Here is a 26,510-nt window from a genome sequence, read left to right as displayed (position 1 = left end):
CATGTCTGTTGCCTGACTCTTTGAGACCCCATGGACTGTAGCCCACCGGGCTCCTCTGGCCATGGAATTCTCCAGTCAAGAATACTGGAGTGGGTTGCGGTGACCTCTTCAAGGGGATCACCCTGACCCAGGGATTGAACCTGCATCTCTTGCATTGCAGGCAGATTCTTTACCCCTGAGTCATCAGGGAAGCCCCATTCACCATGCTGACTGCTCAGCAAACCAGTCCACATGGTGAGTTGCAAAGAACAGAATTATGAAGGAGTCGTTATTCACAGATTTTACTCTGACAAAACTTTGCCAAGGTAGGTTCAGGTTGCAGTACTATAGTGCCCCTTGCCCAAACACTTTCAGTTGGATTGACATTGATGAAATGAAGACTAACCTTCATGCTGTAAAAGTATTACTGAAGGGACTAGAATTTGGTACCAAGATCCACCACTTCCCAAGTGGTGCAGTGGTTACAAAAAAAGTCTGCAGTGTTTGCAGAAATAGCCTGCAGGAGATGCAGGAGACTCAGGTTCAATCCCTGGATCAGAAAGCTTCCCTGGAGAAGGAAATGGCAACCCGCTCCAGTATTCTTACCTGGGAATTCCTATGGACAGAGGAGCCTGGTGGGCTACAGTCCATGGGGTCGAAAAGAGTCGGACACGACTTAGTGACTAAATAACAAAAAACAACCGAGATCCACCACAATGCCATTTTCTATAGTCCTATTTCACCTGATAATTATGAAATAGCCTTCTATTTTGTTTGTGTAGACAAAACCTTACTCACAATGATAATTTCTTCCTTTAATTAAAGTCTTGTTTTTAATTGTTCATGCATATACACAAGTCCTACACACACACACCAATAAATTGGATTTGAGTAAGAACAATGGACAGTAGAATTTTAAAAAACCCTTATTTTGTGTTTTTAAGGTAGGAATTAGACTATACAAATTTTAACTCCACCTTTTTGAAAAATTAGTTTCCAAGTTTGAACAAACTTTGAACCTACTGTGCCAAAAAATTTCCACAAAGAGACAAAAAAAATAATAATAATAATACAACCCCAGACATGATTGGGGAAAAAAAAATTCTTATTTTACTCTGGATATTTGTGCTGTTAGGGAAAAAAATGCTATATATTTTTTATCATCTTGAATAATTTTTTCTAAAAAAAATTATAAAAGTCTGCTAAAGTTCCCACTAAGGTTGTAAAACAAGCAGACTTTTATCTTGGTATATATTCCAGAAAACTTTAGGCTGTCATCATTTTCCCTCTTTTGCTATCATTTAAATAAACATCTGCATCCCCCTTATAATGTTTGGGAACCAGTTGGTCTTGAGAAGTGCATCTATACTATCTGACCAAGGAGTCACTTTACTGAGGAAAAGGAGAAATGAAGGAGTGAGGGAGCCTCATTTGAGAGGAGAAGGATGCTGGGGAAATGGTGGTAGGGAGAGTTAGAATCCAGGGAAAAAAATGTCTTTGGGTTACAAAAAGTCTTTTCAGATTGTAACAAAAATCCAATTCAACTTACAAATTAACCTTCTCTTAGTTCACCAATAATCTGAAAATAATGTCTACATTAAGCAAGGAAGTAAACCCATTCAATTAAGGAATTAAAAATATCAATCTGAACTAAGAACTTTCTGATGGTAAACGTATAATGGCTCTTTTGTTAGCTCATAAAATAAGTCCAGGAAATATTTTGATAGATTAATACTCAAATGAGCAGCAAGTTAAATTTTTCCAGCGCAGTAATACAGTCTGCTTTATTGAGCACCCAACAGAAAGTTGCAAATGTACCCAGAGGACAACAATCTCCACACTGTTACATGTTAGCAGGTGGAATTCCAGCTTGCCAAAGACTCGAAATTAGGAAACTGCTCGTCCAGCCATCTCCAGACTGCCAGCTCTTTATTTGGTGAGCTAAAACTGTAGAAAGATTGTCCTGAAGTATGTGATCAGATCTTGAACCAATCTTTTGTTTTTCTATTACATTCCAAAGAGGTCTTTATGCCTTGCAAAGAACTCAACGGTATATTATAAAGTGGATAAAGAAGGATGATGGCACATCAGATGGCTCTCAGTATCAGATGCTGATACAGAGAGTTCTGAAGACGGAGTATTGCTTCTGCATATTCATCTACTTTATCCAGAAGGCAATAATGAGAATTACTAGACACATCAAAGAAAGGAGGCCCCTTTATTGGATAGAATAAAATAAAAGGACTAAGCTACATATGGAGATTTACTTTACTCGTGTGTTTTCATGTGTTTTCTTCTTCTAAGACATCTTAAAATGTTTCAATTTAAATATCATATGCCATTTTGTAAAGAGTTGCTTTATCAGTCCTGGACACAAAGATAGCCCTAAGTGTTATATTAACTTGGTAAGCCATGAAGAGATGAGCTGTAAAACATTTAACGTAGGACCACGGTTAGTTCTTCACAACTGTGTAATGAGCTGCATGTCATATGGTGCTTGATAGTTATCTGTGTTGCTGAAGTTATAGCTGAGGAATTATTGGGCTCGCTTATCTGAAAGACCAAATGTAGTGTGAGATCAAAGGAGGCAATAATGTTCAGGAAACAACATCTTTTAAAAAAATATTCCTCTGAGGATAACAAACTGATTTATAAAGTTCAAGGTTAGTAAAGAACAGAGTATCATTTTAAGTTATCCAAACTGGACCAAACATTTTTAGCAATATTTCTTTTCTTACCAGCATTGATATTACTTTATTTTTCCAACTATTGTAATTTTTTTATTTTAAATTTTTTATTTGTATTGGGGTATAGCCAATTAACAACATTGTGATAGTTTCAGATGAACAGCAAAGGGACTCAGCCATTCAAATATATATCCATTTATTACAGCAATATTTCTAATAGATCATTTGTAGCAAGAAGAGACACTGAAATGTTACCAAATTGCCAAGTCAGAGATCCCTTCCCAGGACTGAAGAAAACAGAATGTGACACCCAACATGGCATAGAAAAAGTCTGCATAATAAATGCAATATGGTTACATAAGTATGTTTCATTGGAAAAAGGAGATGACTCTTGAAGTCCACTTTGGAATGCCCTAGACAAATCAGATCTCCATATGCCAAGGAGACAATGGATATTTTCTCATCCCTGCCAATTGATGACAGTGTTTTCTGAAGTGAAAGCTCTGAAGACACAAGCATTACAAGTTCTTGGCGCAGACTGATGGATGGTTCATATCAGCAACTAGACAATGAATAAAGTACCAAGCCAGATAATTTTACCCCCTTACCAAAGCATGCCAACAAAGAAAACTTTTGGAACTTATTAACATTACAAGACATAATTTATTAACACCCTTAAAGACCTGCAGAAGTGGAAAACACTGCATGGGTTTCCCAACTGGCTTGGGCTCCCCTAACAAAAGTCACTCCCTCGAAAAAATTCCCCAGTCAAAATTCAATTAAGGTTAAGTGAAAAATTACGGTACAAAGCTCTCTACAATATTAAGTAACTAAATATTTAAAAGTAGGTTTTGGAAAGAAAGGAAAAGGAAATTAACATGGGCTGTTTCTGAGTGAGATGAAGAGTAATTTTTAGTTGCTTTTGTTTATTTTTTCTTTATTTTCCTGGCTGAATACATCAAGCACACATTACCTTTATAAAGTAAGAGAAAGGAAAAAACTTAGGAAACATTTATAATGTGGATATTTAGATTCTAGATGATTTTTCATTCCCCATTTTACTTATAATTGTGTCTCCTTTTCTAAAGACAATCATGTTTCTAATACTTTCCATTTCTCTCTGTTGACTCTTTGGAATGTTCTATGAGCACGTGGGTCTCATTTGTTTTGCCTACCAGTGGGAAAAAAAGACTCTAGAAATGCTGTCATGCAACCCCAGGTTCAGACTTTAGTAAATCAAGTAAGGATTTGGTTTCCTGGCTATGTCTAAAAGATAGGAGCCAATACTTTTCTCCTGATTTAAATAGACAGCCTCCCATGACTATATTACTCTTCTGTGATCTAACAGCATAGCTTTAATACTAATTCATTCTATATCAGTGCCACTCTATAGGAAAATAATCCAGAAACAAACTTTCCTTTCACGTCTTAAAACTCCAGAAACAGTATAAATGATCCTGGTGATAACTGAGCATGTGTAATCAATACAAAATGCAAGAATGCAAAGTCAGCCATGGAGCAGAAGTTTGCTTCATATCAACCATTGTTATGTTTGTTTAGGCCTTGTCCCCTGACATTTGGGATCTTAGTTTTCTAACCAAGGATTGAACCCATTACCCCTGCGCTGGAAGTGTACTCTTAACCACTGGACCATCAGAGAAGTCCAACCACTGTTACGTTTGAATGTCATCTTTTACCTCCTGTGTTAGAGACTTCAATATAGGTTAAGTCTATAGAAATATATATTATATTAGAATATATTCTAACATATATTTCAGAAAATTTCCTGTTTCCTCAACTTGACTGTGGGTTCTTTATGACACTTTGCACCTCCCTCACCAACTACCCCCCGATAGTGCATGCCACCAAGTTCAGCACATATCTCATGGTTAGTTGATTTGAAGGACCTAAGCTTGATTTCACTTTTTAAATCTTCCAATCAACCATCTTGTAACTGGGTGTGGCTACAGCCCTGCCATCATAACTGGGAGGCGACATGGTGGGGCCAAAAGTCCACCAAACTGGGGGTCAGGGCATCAGAAGGCCAGCTTCCAACTCGGCTCATCAGTACCCATGTGCAAAACCCTTGAATGAGGCGTGCTACCTTTTGGGTTTCAGTATTCCCATTTGTAAAACCCCTCATTTGTAAAATCAAAATGCCAGACTAGGTAAACTTTAAAGTCTATTTCAGCTCTTAACTAGTCCTATATATTCAGAATTTCCAAGAATGGCCTAGAGCTGGGCTGTCTAATATAGAAGCCACTATTTCATATGTGGCCATTTAAATTCAAATTTAAATGAACTAAAATCAAACAAATAAAAAAATTCAGTTCCGCACTTGCTGGAGCCCCATTCAACTGCTCAATAGCTATTGGGTTGGCCAAAAAGTTCCTTTGGATTTTTCCATAAGATTGTATGTAAATTGTGTGAAAGTGTTAGTAACTCATTTGTGTCCGACTCCCTGTGACCCCATGGACTGTAGCCCACCAGGCTCCTCTTCCATGGGATTCTCCAGGCAAGAATATTGGAGTGAGTAGCCATTCCCTTCTCCAGGGGACCTTCCCAACCCAGGGATTGAACCCAGGTCTCTCGAACTGCAGGCAGATTCTTTACCATTTGAGCCACTAGGGAAACCCATAAGATCGTATAGAAAAATCGAAGAACTTTCTGGCAAACCCAATACATGTGACGAGTGGCTACTGCATTAGCACAAACATGGAACATTTTATTGACACCATTTGTCCTGTTTCTTCCACTTAGAATTATTTCTCTTTCCTCCTATATCCCATCCTAAGTCCAAATTCGTCAAGATCCTTTCCATAGTTATTCTGTGGCAAAACTGGGAAGAACTGTTCCAGATATAGCCACTATGGCTTAGCAATAGGAGTCAGGATGGATAAAGAGGATACATAAGGGTAAAGCCTGGAAAAAGCCCAGTACCACACTGCTCACCTCAACTTGTTTCTACCTAATATGGGATTTCCAGAAAAGATGGTAGCTAAGATCACACCAAAATACACTCTAAAAATGGCAGGATACAATCAACCATAAAAGAAAGAACTTTTGGGTCTTTGAGCAACAAATGATGTAGTCTGCCCCTCGTGTACATCTGGAGAAATGCCAAGATCCTCTGTCCAACAGCCCACCCAGACCCAGTGGGCAACATGAAACCAGGTTATGCAAGTGTCTGGAATACCAGGGAAGGTGGGCAGCTAGGAAGCCATCTGTTCATCAGTTTCTGAGAATTTATCCAATCAATGCAGACTTTGAGTAAGTCACTGCATTGTCAGTAAAATCTACTATGTTCAGATTTTGCTATTCCTATTATCCTGTACTCCAGGCCAAATGCCACCATCTCTTGCCCATTGAAAGTAATGTCTTCCTCTCTGGAACTGCCTTTATATCAGTTTATGTCATTCTTGCGGTATTTACCACAGACCCTTTCATTGTATCCTGTGTATTTCTTAATTTCCTTACAAGACTGTAAGGTATGATCTGTAGTTTGTACTTTTTATATTTTCCAGAGTTTTAGCATGATTTGCACATCAAAAGCCAAGTAAATATGGAATCTGACAGGGAATGAATGAATAAATGAATTGAATGGATTTATGAATGAATGAATACTCTACAACAAATCCCATTACTATGGACCCAAAATAACCCAGGTGTTAATGTGTCCCACCTTAAACCAGTCTTCCATCCATGACTTCCTTAAATTCCCTGTCTTTAAAGGGAAGAGTCACATTGATGACACATAGAAAGAAATGTCCCCAAACAGCATTATCTACAAGTATATGTAAGGTTGACAATTTTTGAGGAAGGCATTTTTGGGCCATATTTCCTAAATTCTACCTTTTTCTACTTTTTATTTCTTAATTTAAAATAATTCTTAGACTCAATCATATCATACTTGCTGCTGCTGCTGCTGCTAAGTCGCTTCAGTCGTGTCCGACTCTGTGCGACCCCATAGATGGCAGCCCACCAGGTTCCCCCGTCCCTGGGATTCTCCAGGCAAGAACACTGGAGTGGGTTGCCATTTCCTTCTCCAATGCATGAAAGTGAAAAGTGAAAGGGAAGTCGCTCAGTTGTGTCCAACTCTTAGCGACCCCATGGACTACAGCCTACCAGGCTCCTCCATCCATGGGATTTTCCAGGCAAGAGTACTGGAGTGGGGTGCCATTGCCTTCTCCAATATCATACTTAAATGGGTATAAAAAAATTACCTGGATATATTACATTTTTAAAATGGTACATACTAATATTAATCATTACTAGCACTAACTTTTATCTCATAAAATTCCTGACTCAGTGACAGAAGGATTTTTCTCCACTTTCCTCAGCTAATAGTATCTAAAAATTATCCATAACAGAAAAATATTATTCACAGCCAAACATTTTATTCATGCAGTTAGCATGGGCTCGCACTTCTCATGTACGGCATTTTCTATAATCTTTAGTAGGCTACCTAGACTTTTCTAATTTCAGACTTGTATGGCTCTAACACTGCCTAAAAGGATAATAAATGAAAATACTTAAGTATTAGGTTATTTTACTGTCTGCAAAAATAAGATATTGGAAACTCGATGTCCACCAAAAAGGGACTGGATAAATAAATCATGATACAGCCTTTCAATGGAGTGATAGGCCAATGTTTAGGAAAGACTGGTAATGCATTCTCAAGTAATTTATTACTTTGTTTTTTTGTAATAAAAAACATAAGAAATCCTATCAAGGTCCATCAATAAGTAATTATAGTACTGAAAACATCCTTTCAATGGAATAGTATATAGTAATACATACTGTAGTATATGGCCTGTGAAAACCAAGGCTACCGTGCCCATAGGGGAAGATATCTGAAATACACTGTTAAGTGACAAAAGCAAGATTAAGAACCAGTTTATAGCGTGCTTCCTTTTGCATTAAAGGAGGGGAGGTTTTCAGATATATTTGCGTAAAGAAATTACAGACAAGACATGAGAAACTAATAAAAATGGTTCTACATGCAAGGGGAAAGGAACCAATTTCTTCACAATGTCTCATTTTATATTTTTCATTCTTAATCTTGTGAATGTATAATCTACACAAAAATATAATATATGTCTCCATTATCACTGGCCTAATGTTTGTTTAATAAGTGGATTTTAAAAGAATTACCAATATGTTACTCTCCCTCCTCCTCTTGCCAAGTTTCCTTTTTATCCTGTGGTCTCCTCTTTTGTGCATCAAATGCATTTTCAGTGCTCACAAAGATCGAACTGAGGGAAGCAGCTAAGGCAGAGTACTTTGGAATGGAGCTGACCTTGATCCAGTTTGAAATCTAACAAGACATGATGCTAAATAATGAAGTAAGTTGGGGAACATATTTGCATAGAAATGAAAGATGGGCTGTGTGGGCTGGGTGATGGCCCAAGAGTCGAATAATACAGAGTGAACTGTGCCTCCCTCTTGCTAACATTTTAGTGATCTAATTACAAGAATGTTTAACTAAAATGCTTTCATTCTTAAATGAAAAAGATGATTAGCAACCACTCTCTGAAAGAACTAATGAATTTTTTTATTTCACCAGCTTAAATAGATTTTAAAAATCAGGGGAGACAACTGAATAGCCATTCTGAAATTTCTTTTTTCATGCTAAACCAACTTTTCAAATATTCAATCTGTGTTTGGAAATCTCTAATTATCTGAGGTCTTATACAGCCTTCCATTTATTAGAGAGATGAATCGACACCAAAAACGCAACAGTGTTTAAATGGGATGTTCAAAAGACCCTCTCAGCAAGAGGTATTAAAATGTCAGCCTCCTGAGAATGAGACATTTTTGACCCCCATTAGTAGATGTTTGGCCCCCTGGGGGGTTTTCTGTAACAGTGGTGATGGATTTGCTCTTGTCCATCTGCACACTCCTGCCGTGTCCTCTTATGACCCGGGGAAGACATATGCTAGACAGCTGGCTCAACCAGGTCTGTGGCCACTGAACAAAGCAAACCTTGCTGACCCACACAGGGTTGAACCTGTGACCTTGTTCTCATTAGCTCAATGTCCTAACCACCTGAGTCAAACAGCCACCAAAAAAAAAGTAGACTGAACACTAAGTCAATAGATGTCTCTGTGGAGGGGTGTCAAAACTGGGTACATAATAACCTACAATACTGGACATAATACTGGTATTTAGGTACTAAAGGAGGTGTTTTGTCCCCCTGTAAATTATATATCTTGTAATCCACACCATTTTCCAAGATGAGAACCAAAACATGATCATCTTATAAAAGAACTGTGTGAACTTTCCTGGTGGCTCAGACAGTAAAGCATCTGCATACAACATGGGGAGATCAGGGTTCAATCCCTGGGTCGGGAGGATCTGGAGAAGGAAATGGCACCCCACTCCAGGACGGAGGAACCTGGTAGGCTACAGTCCACGGGGTCACAAAGAGTCGGACACGACTGAGCAACTTCATTTTAACTTTCACTTTTCAGTTCTATACCATAATTCAATATGGTATGAATCCTGAAATAAAGAAAATGGCCACTGAAATAGTAGTTAACCATTTGGTAGGAAATCCAAGACAGGAATAGATTCCACAGCTCATTTGATCTGTGATCTGCTGAGTCTCGGGCTTTAAAAAGGGGAGTAAGAATAGTAGTTGATAGGAGCAGAGCTAAGAACAAGAGTCAATAATTTGTGAGTAGAAGACACAGAAGCTGTTTATCCCGGCAAAACGTCACGAAGAAACATCTGTATTCAGTCAGTCTACAACTTTTGGTTGAGTATCTGTGTATTTCGTGTGTCACAGGGGCTCTGGTTACAGAGATCTACCAATAGGGAGGGGAATTCTACTTGTGGAAGACAGAATTTTGGAGAAAGCCCCTGACATCTGCATCTCATGTTGTCCTTCACCCTGAATAGACAGTGACCCTGGTGCCAACCTCTAAGTGTCATCATGACTACAGGTTCAGTGCAATACTCACTGAGTGTGGAAAATCCCGGATTCAATGAGAAACTTCACAAGTACAGTATGAGCAGTTTCAGTGGCAAGGTTTTATTTCAAGGAATGATATGAAGTTCCACCCATGAGCTTTTCCTCCTCATCCATCTGAGTGGACTCCATCACAGGACCCTGGTCAAGGAGCCGGCAGGCTCATTAACCCCCAACCACCCAGAAACAACAACTGAACTTACATCTTGGGGCTCAAGAAATATATTCCAATTAACCATCCAAAAATACCACTTTCAGGACTCCCTGGTGGTCTAGTGGTTAAGACTCCAAGCTTCTGATGCAAGGAACATTTGTTCAATCCCTGGTCAGGGAACCTAGATCCCACATGCAGTGTGGCGTGGCCAATAAAACACTAAAATACAACTTTTAAGCCCCTCCCCTCTCAAAAGATGTAGCTCCCTGTGGGATAAAGTTCCAATTTCTTATATTGAGATCCAGTAGAAATTCAAGGCTCAGTCCTTTTTTTTTTCTTTGCATCCCATGCCTAGGGGAGGGCTTCCCACATAAAAGGAACTCAATCCATGTTGAATGAGGAGATGAGTGGAAGACTCTGATCCTGTTTTATCTTTCCACATTGTCTCACTTCAATGCTCTTACTTAATCCTTCCCTCCAAGATTCTCAGTAGTCTTTTCATGAACCTGTGGACATGGCCAGCACTCTCCTCACTCTGTGCTCGTTCAGAACATTCTCTCCAACTAAGGGTATTAGCAATTACTGAGTGCTTACTAGGGCTTCCAGGTGGCACTAGTGGTAAAGAACTCGCCTGCCAAGGCAGGAGACGTAAGAGATGCGGGTTCAATTCCTGGATCAGGAAAATCCCCTGGAGATGGAAATGGTAACCCAGTCCAGTATTCTCTCCCATGAACAGAGGAGCCTGCTGGGCTACAGTCCACGGGGTTGCAAAGATTCAGACGTGACTTAGCAGCACCCACAACTGCTTATTACGTATCACTTTGTATATGTTATCTCAATGAATTCTAAAACAAAATTCAGTTTAGTTCAATTGCTCAGTCATGTCCGATTCTTTGCGACCCCATGAACTGCAGCACACCAGGCCTCCCTGTCTATCACCAACTCCCGGAGTTTACCCAAACTCATGTCCATTGAGTCAGTGATGCCATCCAGCCATCTCATCCTCTGTCATCCCCTTCTCCTCCCGCCCCCAATCCTTCCCAGCATCAGGGTCCTTTCAGATGAGTCAGCTCTTTGCATCAGGTGGCCAAAGTATTGCAGTTTCAACATCAGTCCTTCCAATGAACACCCAGGACTGATCTTTAGGATGGACTGGTTGGATCTCCTTGCAGTCCAAGGGACTCTCAAGAGTCTTCTCCAACAACACAGTTCAAAAACATCAATTCTTCTGCGCTCAGCTTTCTTTATAGTCCAACTCTCACATCCATAAATAAAAAAATAAAGTCGGCCACTGTTTCCACTGTTTCCCCATCTATTTGCCATGAAGTGATGGGACCACATGCCATGATCTTAGTTTTCTGAATGTTGAGCTTTAAGCCAATTTTTTCACTCTCCTCTTTCACTTTCACCAAGAGCCTCTTTAGTTCTTCTTCACTTTCTGCCATAAGGGTGGTGTCATCTGCATATCTGACATTATTGATATGTCTCCTGGTAATCTTGATTCCAGCTTGTGCTTCTTCCAGCCCAGCGTTTCTCATGATGTACTCTGCATATAAGTTAAATAAGCAGGGTGACAATATACAGCCTTGACGAACTCCTTTTCCTATTTGGAACCAGTCTGTTGTTCCATGTCCAGTTCTAACTGTTGCTTCCTGACCTGCATACAGGTTTCTCCAGAGGCAGGTCAGGTGGTCTGGTATTCCCATCTCTTTCAGAATTTTCCACAGTTTATTGTGATCCACACAGTCAAAGACTTTGGCATAGTCAGTAAAGCAGAAATAGATGTTTTTCTGGAACTCTCATGCTTTTTCGATGATCCAGCGGATATTGGCAATTAAGCAGTCACTATTATACCTATTTTCCACAAGATGCCCACAAAAGTGGAGTAACTTCCCAAGATTCCAGAGCTGGAGAGCCATGGAACCAAGATTTGAACTCAGACCTCTCTGGTTTCAAAATGAAATTCTTCTCCCTTCAAGGGTATGCTACTCCCTCCAAAGACCCAAATTCTGCTTTTCCAAAATTGATCTGACTCTCAAGGTTAAATGCAAGCTTAAGGAGAACTCTTTCCTGTCCACTTCATCCCATAAAGGTCTCTCATTCTTTTAATTTAGTGTTATTAACAAAATGTCCCAGACAATAATCAGGGACTATCTCAGCACCCCCTCTATTATTCCTGTCTACTTTTTCTTGTAACTTTTCTTTACTCCATTTCTTCACAGCCTCAGTAAATGGTTGGTTCAAAGCTCAGATTCTACATGCTATAATGTACTGTATCTCTTTACAAACATGGGAAACACCTCCATATGTGATAAGTACCCAAAGTAACTGACTAAACACATCCTTCCACCAAGCATTTTGTGCGTCCTGTTGCTGTTGTTTAGTCTCTAAGTCATGTCCAGTTCTTTGCGATACCATGGACTATAACCCACCTGGGTTCTCTGTCCATAGAATTTCCCTGGCATGAATACTGGAGTGGGTATCCACTCTTTACTCCATGGGATCTTCCTGCCCAGGGATCAAACCCATGTCTCCTGCATTGGCAGGCGGATTCTTTATCATCTGAGCCACAGTGCAAGCCTATTGTTACACAAAAGCACTCCTTGAAGTGTTTCTCTCTCTCTTTTTTTAATCTTATTTTTTTTTTTTAAACACAAGTTGTTTTTGTTTAGTTGCTAAGTCATGTCTGACTCTTTTATGACCCCAGCCCGCCAGGTTCCTCTGTCCATGGAATTTCCTAGGCAAGAATACTGTAGTGGGTTGCCACTTCCTCCTCCAAGTATTTCTCTCTTAAGGTTATTGTAATAAAGAAAGAAAACAGGAAAACTTGAAAAATGAAACAATGTTTATAAACTATTTTAAAGTCTTTAATTATTAACCTTCTGCAGCATCTCTGACATGCCTACCATACCCTGTTAGTGAGATCCTCTTGTTAAGATTTTCCTTGTTTCCTTCAAATACCCTCATATTCAAAGGTTAATTACTTGGTTGTAAATGTGCACTCCAGAATGAAATTTAACCTACAAGCTCTCCATCTTAAGGTGAATATTTTTAGCAGTTTTTTTCAAACACAGAAAGCCATCTGTTTAACCAATTTAAATACACTCTTACAGAAGTATAAAAAAAAAAACAGAAATACAGAGGTTCATGGATTTTTAAGCTCTTTTGAGTATTTGCAAAACACATCATGACTTTTATGCTTAGAAATAATATGAAGGGGTGCTTTCAGCTGGAAATCAGCACCAGTAAATAAAGGTGGGCGAGAAGTAAGGATATCTTTGGGACAAAATTTTTTGATCATCCAAAAAATTGATCATTCATAGGCCATAGAAAAGGAGGTTTTATTGTTTTGAATGTTCAATTTTTAGTAAGATAAAGCACACATAATTTGAGAGAATATCAAACAGAAATGTGGTTCTTGTTAATATCACATAACCTTTCCTACAAAACTTCTGCGTTTTCCAGCCTCACTCCCATTAGAAGCAAATGAAACATGTTGACAGCTCCAACTTAGGAAAGTGTTAGGCCAACAGTCTCTCCTTTAAAGAAACTGGGTCATTAATTCTATATCACATTACTAGTTTTCTTCATAAACCAAATGCAAAGGGACAGATTCTATTCTGTAGGGTTTAATCACACATAAGTGGCAAAACCACAGAACACAGCTCCTAATCTGCTGGACCTTCAACCCGAGACTCACTCCACACACATATGCCACTTCCATTTTCATGAGTATGAATAAATCTCTAATTCATTTCACACTTTCAGAAGAAGCTGGGTCTCCATGTTAGTGATTAGATACGTTCTCATAAAAAATATATTGTGTCACTTTACCAAATGTGTTTATATGAAGTGAAGTTGCTCAGTCGTGTCCGACTCTTTGTGACCCCATGGACTATAGCCCACCAGGTTCCTCCATCCATGAAATTTTCCTGGCAAGAGTACTGGAGTGGGTTGCCATTCCCTTCTCCAGGGGTTCTTCCTGACTCAGGGATCGAACCCAGGTCTCCCGCATTGCAGGCAGATGCTTTTACTGTCCAAGCCACCAGGGAAGCCTGTTTATATGTATAAGTATGCTTTATCATTGAATATTCACCTCTACAGCAGATGAAATATTGTTTTCTGAACAGTCTGTGACTTATTTCCTTTTCATCCTAAATACTCATGTAAATCTAAAGATAGCATTTTTTCTTGTATGTATGTATGTGTATATGGAGAAGGCAATGGCACCCCACTCCATTACACTTGCCTGGAAAATCCCATGGACAGAGGAGCCTGGTGGGCTGCAGTCCATGGGGTCGCTAAGAGTCAGGCACGACTGAGCGACTTCACTTTCACTTTTCACTTTCATGCATTGGAGAAGGAAATGGCAACCCACTCCAGTGTTCTCGCCTGGAGAATCTCAGGGACAGGGGAGCCTGGTGGGCTGCCGTCTACGGGATCACACAGAGTCGGACACAACTGAAGCGACTTAGCATAGCATGTATGTGTATATATATAGGCCATGCCAAATGGCCTATGGGATTTCAGCTCCCTGACTAGAGATCACACCAGTGCCCTTTGAATTGGAAGCTTGGAGTCTTAGCCTCTAGACAACCAGGGAAGTCCCCTAATGTTAGCATTTTGTTTTTAAAATCTTTAAGAAAGCCAAAACGTCCAGGACCTTAAGTCTGACGTGTTTTAGGTCTTGTATACAATGTTGTTGTTGTTGTTTAGTCAGTAAGTCATGTCCTACTCTTTTTCGATCACATGGACTGCAGCCCACCAGGCTCCTCTGTCCGTGGGATTCCCCAGACAAGAATACTGGAGTAGGTTGCCATTTCCCTCTCCAGGCAATCTTCCTGATCCAGGGATCAAACTCATGTCTCCTGCACTGGCAAGCAGATGCTTTACCACTTAGCCTCCTGGGAAAGCAGGCACACTGAGTGAAGAATGAATGAATCAATTCCAGCCGCTTAAACTGGGGAACCCAACCCCTCTACCTTAGGGAATATTCCAGATGGAATTCAAGATAAAAGTCCCCCAAACTAGGCTCAGCTATACCTCCTTTCATGATTCCACTTAATTACGAGTTTGAATCCCAGAAAAATTGTCTTAAGATTTCCAAAAGATCAAGGTAGAATTGCTTAGGCCCAGGTCCAAGATAACAGATGTGACTGGATCTCCAGAAGAAGTAGCTTGGACCTTCTTTGTCTAAAAGAAAGCCCTTGGAGTTTCTCTAAATCCCTTCCAGAGGCCATCCCTGAGTGGGTGACCCCAGAGTCACTTTTCCAGAGTCTCTGGTTATACCTCAAAACAAAGTTTTTAATTAAAAGTAATGCATTCGGGAACTCTCTGGAAGTTCAGCGATTAGGACTCTGCACTTTCACTGCTATAGCCGGGGTTCAATCCTTGGTGGTGGAACTAAGATCCAACAAGCTGCATGGTATGGCCAAAAGAAAAGCAATGCATTAAAAGATCACCGGGCTCCCACCTCTGACCCCTATTGCCCTGTTGCTGATACAGTCATGTCCAGGTGGGATGCCTGCCCACCTAGTCTGAGACATACCTTACAACCCAGTGGAAGGAACCACTCATGAGGAGCAGAAGGAAGAAGACAACCATGGCTATGTGGGTAGGAGGTGAGCTCCCTGTGTTTACCAAGGGGCTTAGATCAAAATCACCATGCAAACAAACACCGATGAATAACTTGTCATAATACCAAGTTCTTTACACAGTGAGTCATTAGCCTGTGTGCGCCATAGGTAAGAAGCTGAAAGGAGGCAGACATCTATCTGTATACAGTGAAGTTTGCCTACAGAAAGCCCAATACCTGTCTGCATTAGATGGTCAATAAATACGTAGAACCTGAGTGAACAGCAGTGGATAAGAGTGGGTTTCGTTCCTGCATGGACTTCACTAGCTGTGTGATGCAAAACATCTTTGAGATGCAGCTTTTCAGGTATAAAATAGGGATAATAACTATATCTTAGTTGGTACCTATGAAAAATGTGTTAATATGGGAAATGCACTTTAAACAGGATCTGGCACATAGAATTATTATATATCATCAGCATTAGTATTATTATTACACCTCTAATTCCTGGTGTAGGATCCAACTTCCAGGATTCCATGTGGTGCTCACTGCCCTGTGGGGACAGTCACACCTACAGTAAGTTATCCTCCTTTTGTGAAGAAGGAAGAGAAAGCTCGCAGATCAAAAAAGTGAATTCTGCAAAAGTCCTAATGCCTTGCAATGTTTAAAAAGATCTTCCAGAGTGAGAAACTTATAACCACTCCTGTCCTTCAGTATTGTTTTTAAAGTTATATCCAAGTTACTACCCAAGGTCCATTGGTATTCATCGCAAAAAAATAACTTCCTAAGCCATACAGCAAATTCCCGTTGGCTATCTATTTTATATATGGTAATGTAAGTTTGCATATTACTCTTTCCATACATCTCACCCTCTCCTCCCCTCTCCCCATGTCCATAAGTCTATTCTCTATGTCTGTTTCTCCACTGTTGCCCCGTAAATAAATTCTTCAGTACCATTTTTCTAGATTCTGTATACATGTGTTAGAATACGATATTTGTCTTTCTCTTTCTGACTCACTTCACTCTGTATAATAGGTTCTAGGTTCATCCACCTCATTAGAACTGAGAGGTGGGATGGGGAGGGAGATGGGAGGGAGTTTCAAAAGGGAGGAGATACATGTATACCTATGGCTGATTCATGCTGCGGTTTGACAGAAAACAGCAAAATTCTATAAAGCAATTATCCTTCAGTAAAAAATAAATTAATTTTTTTTAAAAGACAAAAAAACCCCAACTTCCACACACTGCCATAATTTGCACAAAATCCCATCAGTGCCATTTTGACAGGAACAAGGAGATCCCTGATGTTGCTAATTGTTCATTGGGCTTGACCCCAAACGTGATTCAGCTAACTGCTATATTGGGTTTCCCATCTCCACACATGCTGCCCCTACGGTCATCCTCTGGGGGCTTCCGGGTACTTTGGATGGCCCGGGTGCCTGGGTGTGTGTGTCTTGGTCACTGTGGAGGGTTGTGTGAGCAAATCAGGAACTGGAGCATCTTAAAACGAAACAGCTGTGGCAGGAGTGGTACAGGCTTGGGTGCAACACGATAGCTGCTATTAAACTTCACTTTGAGCTTCTCTTGGCTTTGATGATTTCTTTCTTCCTCTCCAAAGTTTATCATTCTTTTCCTGACCCCAAGTCAAGCTCATAAAAGCCCAGTTTTTGTTTTGGCTTGTATTAAAGTTTTCGTTGTGTTGCTGTTGGTTTCAGGAGTTTGCTTGTTTTCCGTTTTTGTTCTGTTTTTCCTTTATCTATTTGATCTGGGAAAACTATGAAGTGAGGTGGCCCAGACATTCTAAAGTCTCTTGAATCGAGGTGGAATTAGATGTGAAGCTTTTGTTCCCTGCCTGGTGTTCACCTGTCTCACACAGCCCTTGCCGCCTCCCCCATGCCGCTTCCTCCTGGTAAGCAGCTGGAAATGTCCTTTTTCTTTTTTTTTTTTCAGGCTTTGTGGTACTAATCAACTTTCTTGGCATCCCTCATTCCATGATGAACTAGTTGAGTTAAAATGATTCAATTTCAACATCCAACGATGGCATCCTTGAATAAAGTTTATTGTTCATCATTGTAGTAGAATAAATGCATAAATGCATTGTTAGAATTTTCAAAAATCATTTTCATTCTGACAGCTAAAAACTGAATGCATGTTTAAGTTCCTCAGGAAAGATGTGTTATAGTAATACAGTCATGGAATTGGAGAGATTGTCAAAAGGTCTCTTCCTTTGCCACCACTACCAGGGAAATCATTTAAATGAACTCCAAATATCGTTCCCTCGATCCCACCATTGTATTTTGCATAATCTTTTCTTAAGATGATAACTTATAAGGACCACTTAAAGCCTACTTAATGATGCTGAGATGGAGCTGAGATTCAAGTCAGCCAACTATTGGGACTTTTTCCAGCTCCCAACGACCACCTGGGATTCATCTCAATTCTCTGATTCTGTGTTTCAAATCAGCCACTCAAAGATACTATTTGCTGTCAGCAAGTCCCCTGATTTATTTAATCCTTCCCCAAAATGTGTCCTGAAATTCTCACAATTTAACCCCTATTTGTCATGAAGGCAGCTCCTCTGCAGTGACTAAATCACTCTCCAGCATTGTCAGGTGTTGGTAGAGGCCCTGGGACCACGCTGGTGGCCTGGGAAAGCCAGACCAGCCCCCTGCAATACTGCTGTTACTTATATTCTCCACAAACCATCAATAGGCTTTTTGTTTTAGTTACAATCTCACTACTCCTCTCCAAAAGAAAGAGCATACAGGCATACTGCAAACATATAGTACTGTCAGAGACTCAGTTTATCTCTATATTTCCCATTTTAAGAAGGATATTACTGGGACTTCCCTGGTGGTCCAGTGGATGAGCTCTGTACTCCCAACGCAGGGAACACAGGCTCCATCTCTGGCTGGAGAACTAAGATCCCACTTGCCACAACTAAGCAGGCATGCTGCAATGAAGACTGAGCACAGCCAAAATGAATAAAATTTTTGTAAAGGACATTGCTAATTCCATTTATAATATGCACACGTTGTTTTCCAAATTACATAGTACAATATGGGGAACTACGGGGTCAAATAGTAATAGAAGAAGGAAAAAAGAAAAATAAGTAGAAAAGAAAAAAGCAAGGTAATAAAAACTCTTCTCTGACTTAAACATAGATTGAGACAATCAGTCTGGTTTCATCCTCTAACGTGCAAATCCCAATAGATTAAAAAATATATATACACCATGGTTTACAAAGCAGAAGTTCTATGATAAAAAAGATGGCATCTTTTGCTCCCCTAACACAGCAGTAAGAAGGAGAAGGCAATGGCACCTCACTCCAGTACTCTTGCCTGGAAGATCCCATGGACGGAAGAGCCTGGTAGGCTGCAGTCCATGGGGTCGCTAAGAGTCGGACACGACTGAGCGACTTCACTTTCACTTTTTACTTTCATGCACTGGAGAAGGAAATGGCAACCCACTCCAGTATTCTTGCCTGGAGAATCCCAGGGACAGAGGAGCCTAATGGGCTGCTGTCTATGGGGTCGCACAGAGTCGGACACGACTGAAACGACTTAGCAGCAGCAGCACCAACACAGCAGTAAGAACTCATTACAGTCAGTAATAAAAATCAAAGGGAATGGGTTTGGAAGAGTTTTCGTGGTGTCACATTGTCATCCTTCAAGTTCATACCTCACAGCTCAATCTTCCTCAGTTTGCAGGTGATCCAGAAGGCATGGGATTGAATTCACTGACGGGCAGCCCACTTTTTAACTTTATTTTATTCCCTCCATTCCTGCCACTCCTTAACCCCTAGTTACCACAAATCTTTTCTCCACTTCTATAATTTTGCCACTTACAAATGTTATATAAATGGAACCGGACAGTATGTAACAATTTGGGGGTGACTTTTCCACCCGGCATAATTCTTAGGAGATGAATTTGAGTTGTTGAGGTGATCAATAATTTATTCCTTTATATTGCTGAGTAGTATTTCACAGTATGCTTCCCAGGTGGTGCTAGTAGTAAAGAACCCACCTGCAAATGCAGGAGATATAAGAGATGTGAGTGTGAACCCTGAGTCGGGAAGATCCTCTGGAGAAAGGCATGGCAACCTGCTTCAGTATTCTTGCCTGGAGAAATCCACAGACAGTGGAGTCTGGCAGGCTACAGTCCATAGGGTCGGTCACGAGGAGTCAGACACGACTGAAGCAACTTAGCACACACACATGCATTCCATGGTATGGATGTACTATGATTAACAGCACATACTTGACTGCTAACAAAATGGTGAACCATTTGAGTGTCCTTTGAAGGTCCTCTGAGTTGTTTCCAGTTTGGAGCTACTGTGAATAAAGCTGCAATAAACAATCTTGCACAGGTTTCAATGTGAACCTAAGTCTTCACTGAGCTGGGATACAGGCTCAAAAGTGCAATTGCTGAGTCATACAGTAGTTGCACGTTTACTTTTTATTAAAAGAAACTGCCAAGCTGTCTTCCTTCGGCTGTCCCATTTTTCTCCCCACAAGCAGTGTAAGAGTGATCCAGTTTCTCTGCATCTTCATTAGCATGTGGTATTGGCATAGTTAATTTTTAGCCAAAGCCAGAGATCCAGTTTAGGGCAAAAACTGCTGGCAAGTCTTCCAAATTTAACATATTTTGTTATTTTTAACATTACAAGGGATTAAATATATATATATTTGGCATATATATATGCCAACACACATATATATGTTACATATATCCATATATATATCCATATATTTTAACATCAGCTTACTTTTGTTTAAACTCTACAACTTAAACATACAGGCATACTGTGCATATTAGACAAATTACTTAACATCTCTGGACCTCAATTTCCTGATATGTAAAAACTAACTCTTTCAAGTAAAGTAATAATGTGTATATAGAGCACAGGAAAGGGGCTTCCCTGGTGGCTCAGTTGGTACAGAATTCATCTGCAATGCAGGAGATACCGTTTGATCCCTGGATGGGGAAGAACCCTGGAGGAGGGCGTGGCAACCCACTCCAGTGCTCTTGCCTGGAGAATCCCATGAACAGAGGAACAGAATCAGACCTACTTTACCTGCCTTCCAGAGGTACTGAGTTCAAATGAAAGGGCTTCCTTGGTGGCTCAGACGGTAAAGAATCCACCTGCAATGCAGGAGACCTGGGTTCGATCCCTGGGTTGGGAAGAGAGTTCAAATGAAAGAAATATGTAAAAGCAATTTGTAACATGTTGATGTGGCTAGTAGAGGAAGGCAAGTTATAGAAAACAAAGTCCAGGACACTAAAGGGTCTCATTCATTCTGCCATCAGACGTCAAGGTAGAAAAATGGCAGGAACCACAATGACTTCGGAGTCTAGGACAGTGATGCCCCAGAGAAGGGGGTGCAAGAGGACCAGAACACAAATTCCCTTTGTATTTGTTTTCATATAAACAATCAGAAATGAGTTCACCAACAACCTCACTTGGTTCTCATCAACAGTTGCCCGAGGCACCCAGGGATAGGGGAGATCTCAAAGGCAAAGGGGCTAAGAGTACCCCCACTGTAATAGAGAACAAATCTGACTCCATATTGGATCTGTTTCTTTTCCTTTAACATTGGTATCCTATTGCTTTTGCCTACAAGTTAATCACTAAAAGAATGTTGCCTATAGCCAAGAGATACTGGATAGCCATCTCAACGCTCCGATCTTTTAAGGTATAACACTTTCCCCCTCATATAGAGATAAGAAGTTGCAGAACAGAGAATAACATTTGCCTTGTTGAAGGTTTGTAGGAACATTGTGACCATACCTAGGAGGACAGTTGAGGAACAAAGGATTTCAGCAGCAAGAAGTTCACAACAGCCAGGCAAACACCCCTTCCCTTTTAGTTAAAGAAGCCTGAATTCGAACTCAGGTAAGATGGCTCTTTGGGACACTAGTCCAACATTCTGTCTGCTAATGTGCCAAATAAAGTCATTATTCTTTGCCCCAATAACTGATCTCTCAATTTATTGTTCTGTCCCGTGGTGAGCAATATGAGCTTGGACTCAGTAACACCACCACAAGCTCACATGGACTGAGATAGGTTATGGTTTATCTGGCTCAGCTGGGTAGAAGCAGATTATATAATCCAGTTTTAACTAAACTAAACTTCAACAAAGGGCTTTAAAAGATTCCTACAAGGAATCTTTGATTGAAGATAATTCAAAGTGCTGCTGCTTCTGCTAAGTCGCTTCAGTCGTGTCCAACCCTGTGCGACCCCATAGACGGCAGCCCAACAGGTTCCCCCGTCCCTGGGATTCTCCAGGCAAGAACACCAGAGTGGGTTGCCATTTCCTTCTCCAATGCATGAAAGTGAAAAGTGAAAGTGAAGTCGCTCAGTCGTGTCCGACTCCCAGCAACCCCATGGACTGCAGCCCACCAGGCTCCTCCATCCATGGGATTTTCCAGGCAAGAGTACCGGAGTGGGGTGCCATTGCATTCTCTGAATTCAAAGTACATAGGCATAAAATATCAAGGAGAAAATGAGAGAATTGATACTGCTCTTTCTCTGTGTTAAGCACTTCAGTCCTAAAGCTATGAAACAAGGCAAGCACAGACAACATGAATCCAACAGTAAATCACCAAGACTATTTAAAACGTAGATTTTCCACCACAGCTGTAAGGTTCAATCTCACCTTAAAATATTTAAACCTATTGTTTACTTTATCTTGCTCTTTCTTAGTTTAGCTTTTGTAAGAGAAGACTGTGCTCAGTTTTGTCCGACTCTTTTTCAACCCTGTGGACTGTAGACTGCCAGATTCCTCTGTCCATGGGATTTCCCAGGCAAGAATACTGGAGTGGGTTGCCATTTCCTTCTCCAGGGGATCTTCCCAACCCAGCGATAGAACCCGAATCTCCTGTGTCTCCTACATTGGTAAGCTGATTCTTTATCACTGAGCCACGTGGGAAACCCTTAGCTTTTGTATGGGTTTATAATGTATATAACGGAGATGGCAATGGCACCCCACTCCAGTACTCTTGCCTGGAAAATCCCATGGACAGAGGAGCCTGGAAGGCTGCAGTCTATGGGGTCCCTAAGAGTCGGACACGACTGAGCGACTTCACTTTCACTTTTGTCTTTCATGCATTGGAGAAGGAAATGGCAACCCACTCCAGTGTTCTTGCCTGGAGAATCCCAGGGACCGGAGAGCCTGGTTGGCTGCCGTCTATGGGGTCCCACAGAGTCGGACACGACTGAAGCGACTTAGCAGCAGCAGCATAATGTACATATGATGTCAGTAAAGTAGTACAGATACATGATTTGCCAATAAATGTACATGTTTTACTCTTGGGGTGCACAACTCAAACAGGCAGGAGACCACTGAGTTAGGGTATCTGACTTCTTCAAGGTTTCGTTTTCCCCAGTTTAGACAGCAGTAGACTACCACACGTGGCCAAGATGGCATTAAGGTAGATCTCCTCTGCTAGTTTGACGGGTGCTCTCGCTAAGACCACCTCCTCATACCTTTCTAGAGCCTCTAAAGACAGACAAAAGTCTTTACCTTCACCCTGTCAACCTTGAGGTCTGGAAGCCAGTGCAGACCCCTCACACAAATCTCTGTGAAGTCCATGGGCTGTCAACACTCCCACATTCCATGACTTTCAGGAAGGTACTTGGCATGCCACTCTTTAATGTTGTATGGCTTTACCTAGTGCTTATTAAGCATTTACTGTATGCCAGACCCTCAGTTAAGAGCCTCATATAATCATCTCACAAGTTTTATCCACCTTGTACCAGATGGAGTAACTGAAGCTAATAATGGTGCACTAATTTTCTCAAGATCATATGCTGACAGCTGCTCTAGTCAACATGCAATTTTGTGCCTCCAGGGACTTACCTGGTATTCCAGTGGTTAAGACTCTGAGCTTCAAACGCAAGGGGCATGGGTTCAATCCCTGGTGGGGAATCTAAGATCCCACATGCTGAGGGGTGTGGCCAAAGAGTTTAAAAAAATAAAGGGTCTGCCTACAACTCCAGAGACTCAGTCTTAATCACTATATTATGCTACCTTACATGCATAATAATAGCTTTTATTTGTATGTATTATTAATAATATTTCTTTACAATGTATTCAAACTTAATTTCTAAAACTTGTCTCATTCCAAATGTGACTTTGCTTCATCCTGGGATCAGATATTTAGAGGAGTACTTCACTGACATTGTAATAAACCAAATAAATTAGAATTATATTTATAGGAGCTATTTTTATAAACAGATTTTGTGAAAATTTTATCGTATCAATCCTTGAAAAAAGACTGCTGTAAATAACATGAAGCAGGGTATAAATAATAATACAATAAAATGAATCTGGCTTCCTATTTGCCCAGATGTATCTGAGATTATAAGTTAAACCCCCTGGAATTCAAGGCAATGAGAAAAATTCAGGATGTGATTTAGTTATTTCCACATATCAGATAGTTCCTGCCTGTGTACATTAGGGATACTTGAGTTCTCCAATGTTATCTTTTTGTGATTTTAAAAACACTACATTTACAAAGCACAGTCTACACCACGTGGACTCAAATGCTATTTTCTTGATGTGGCTATTTTATCCCTGATAAACTATCATATTTATCCTTATAAACACTTCATTAAACATCACTCTATCTGAAAAAAGAAAAATTCAGCAAAGAAAAAGCACTTCAACAGCCCACATATAATTTATATTTGTAATAAAGCAAAAATAACCACTTGATTAGATTCTGTAATTTTATTGCTGACATCATCTTGAACAGCAAAAGATACAGAGAACTTAACAATGTTTAGAAAAGCACAAAGAGTTACTGGGAATGTAAGGAGGCAGTTTCTTGCTTTTTTATCTCAGATTAATAACAGTCAAAGGTGCCTGGTTTCTTCCTGTAAAGGCTTTTTTTTTTTTTTTCACCTTTTTCTCCACAAGTAGGAATTTATGGAAATCATCTCATGGATATACTTTATTACTCCAGTTTTACACCAATTTGAGGGGGGAAAGACATGCTTTTTGACACCAGTTGTGACAAAATGCATTCATTTAGGGAAAAAACAGTGGTATAGTGAGTTAAAGATCCTTATATTTTAACCCAATATTAAAAATTAAATAGTGGGACTTCCCTTGGTGGTCCAGTAGACAGGACTTCGCCTTCCAATACAAGGGTTGAGGGTTTGATCACTGGACAGGTAGCTAAGACCCCATAAGCCTCTTGGCCACAAAACCAAAACATAAAGCAGAACCAATTGTGACAAAATCAATAAAGACTTTAAAAATGGTTCACATTCAAAAAAAAAAAAAATCAAGACAGCTAGAATTTTCTATACCAAGAATTTACCTCCATTCTTGGGGGCTTCTTCACTCAGTGAAAAATCTATCTTAGAAATCACGGATTTGAAAAACCGAAAACAAAACCCAACCTATTTGGTTATGTGGATGCAATTTATGCCTTTTCTGTTTATAGAGAAAGCCAGACCTTGCCAAAGGAAACTTTTCTTTTTCAGACTTTATGTTTCTGCATTCCTCCTGTCTTGTCTTTTGCATCCCTCTTTAAGCCATCACTTCATAACTGTCATGAGAAAAATCACTCACTCATTTTCTCTGATTTTACATCTTCATAGAATTTTTTTTTTAGATGGACCACAGCCATCTTAGAGGAAAACTCCATTTTCTGGTGGGGGCTGCAAAGGGTAGAATCTGAATGTCCAGTGCGCTGTTGGTCACCCAGCACAAGGAGGGACTCGTGTTACCTACAAAGGTATTAGGAAAGTGCTCCCAGCTGAAAGTATTTATCCAATTCCAATTGTTTGGAAGTCTAAAATACGAAAGGGTAGTACTGTTCCAGGAGCTACTGTTTAAAACAATGCAATGCCTGTTTAGAGGCAAAAAGTCAGTACTTGAAAGTCTGAGTTGGTTTAAAAAATAATAACTATGCATCCAAAAAAGAATTCTTAAAGAAACATTTATATGCCAGGCACATGTTTTTTATTTTAATAACATTAGCTAAACCAAATAAATATGTAGAGTCTAATAATTATTTATATTTTTATATTATTCTATTTTAGTGAGTTTGCAAAGAAGCTAATGAATAACAATGAAAGAAAAACATGTATCTGTCAGGACAAAGTTGCTTGTGGTTTGTAGGCAATGCAAAATGTTGTGTTGAAAAAATGCTGTGTTAAAAAGTCATTGAAAACTGCTCTGATTAAGAAAGAAGTGAATGCATATCCCCATAGGATAATGGCAGATAAAAAAGTAATTGTGTTCCCTGTACAATTATGTTCGCTGGCATTTATGTAAGTATAATAATGCTCTCAGGGTATTTTCATAGCTGTTCACTTAATGTGGGATTAACATCAAAATCTTTATAATTATCTGAGATCACGAATTTGAAAGTGGAGTGGTAAAACATGTTAATGGTTAAAAGACGCTAGCAGTTTTAATACCAAACAGATTAACACACATGAAAGTAATATAATTTGTGCACTGAATAATATGTCAGACCAATTCTTCTGGTGAAGGAAGAATTCTTATGAAATGGTACCCTTTCTAACTAATGCTTTGTGTTTCTTCTAGAAATACTAAAGCAATCTCAGATAGAAAATTGCATGAGATATGCATGTGGGTGTGCATAACTCATGGACTTGAAACATTATTCTGTGACTTTGCATCACACAATTTCATGAAACCTTCATTTCTGAAGTTTCCTTTCAATAAAGTCGAAAACCAAAACATGACTATAGGAAATTAATTTTGAAGAAGGAAGGTATGGTTATAAACAACAACAACAAAAAAATAGAGCATAAAAGAGATTAATTGGCAAGAACAGCTATGAATTTCTTTTATAACCACTCGCAAATAAATGTAGAGTCTTATGCATTTTTAAATAATACAGAAGCATATTTTAACATGTACCTCAGAGTTTTATAAAACTATTTCTCAGCCTCAACTTTCTCACCTGGACAGGGGTAGGAAAAGGGTAGTCATTTAGAAAGTAGTATGAAGCTACGGATTAATTGCCTGGCATGCCCATCTTTCTAGAATCTCGGTGAAAATGGACCTCACAACCCAGACCTAATTATATTATAATCCCTGTTGCACTCAGCTACACGGGTTAGGATGGGATGTGAAACCTTGGAAACTATACTGA

General features: G+C 39.9%; 1 long non-coding RNA gene across 1 annotated transcript in view; it reads right to left on the bottom strand.

The window, feature by feature from the left end:
- LOC147366572 (uncharacterized) overlaps positions 1-20,543 on the bottom strand; it is a 109,217-nt gene extending 88,674 nt beyond the window's left edge. The window contains exon 1 of the long non-coding RNA XR_015169386.1: positions 20,446-20,543. This is a non-coding gene — a long non-coding RNA (uncharacterized LOC147366572). The remainder of the gene's footprint in view (positions 1-20,445) is intronic.
- Positions 20,544-26,510: the final 5,967 nt, after the last annotated feature.

This window comes from Bos grunniens, chromosome 8, assembly GCF_055505025.1.
Source record: "Bos grunniens cultivar Pamir isolate PY7600 chromosome 8, Bosgru_T2T1.0, whole genome shotgun sequence".
In the NCBI taxonomy this organism is placed as follows: domain Eukaryota; kingdom Metazoa; phylum Chordata; class Mammalia; order Artiodactyla; family Bovidae; genus Bos; species Bos grunniens.
Note: the sequence above shows the minus strand (reverse complement) of the source record. Positions and strands in the feature narration are given on the sequence as shown.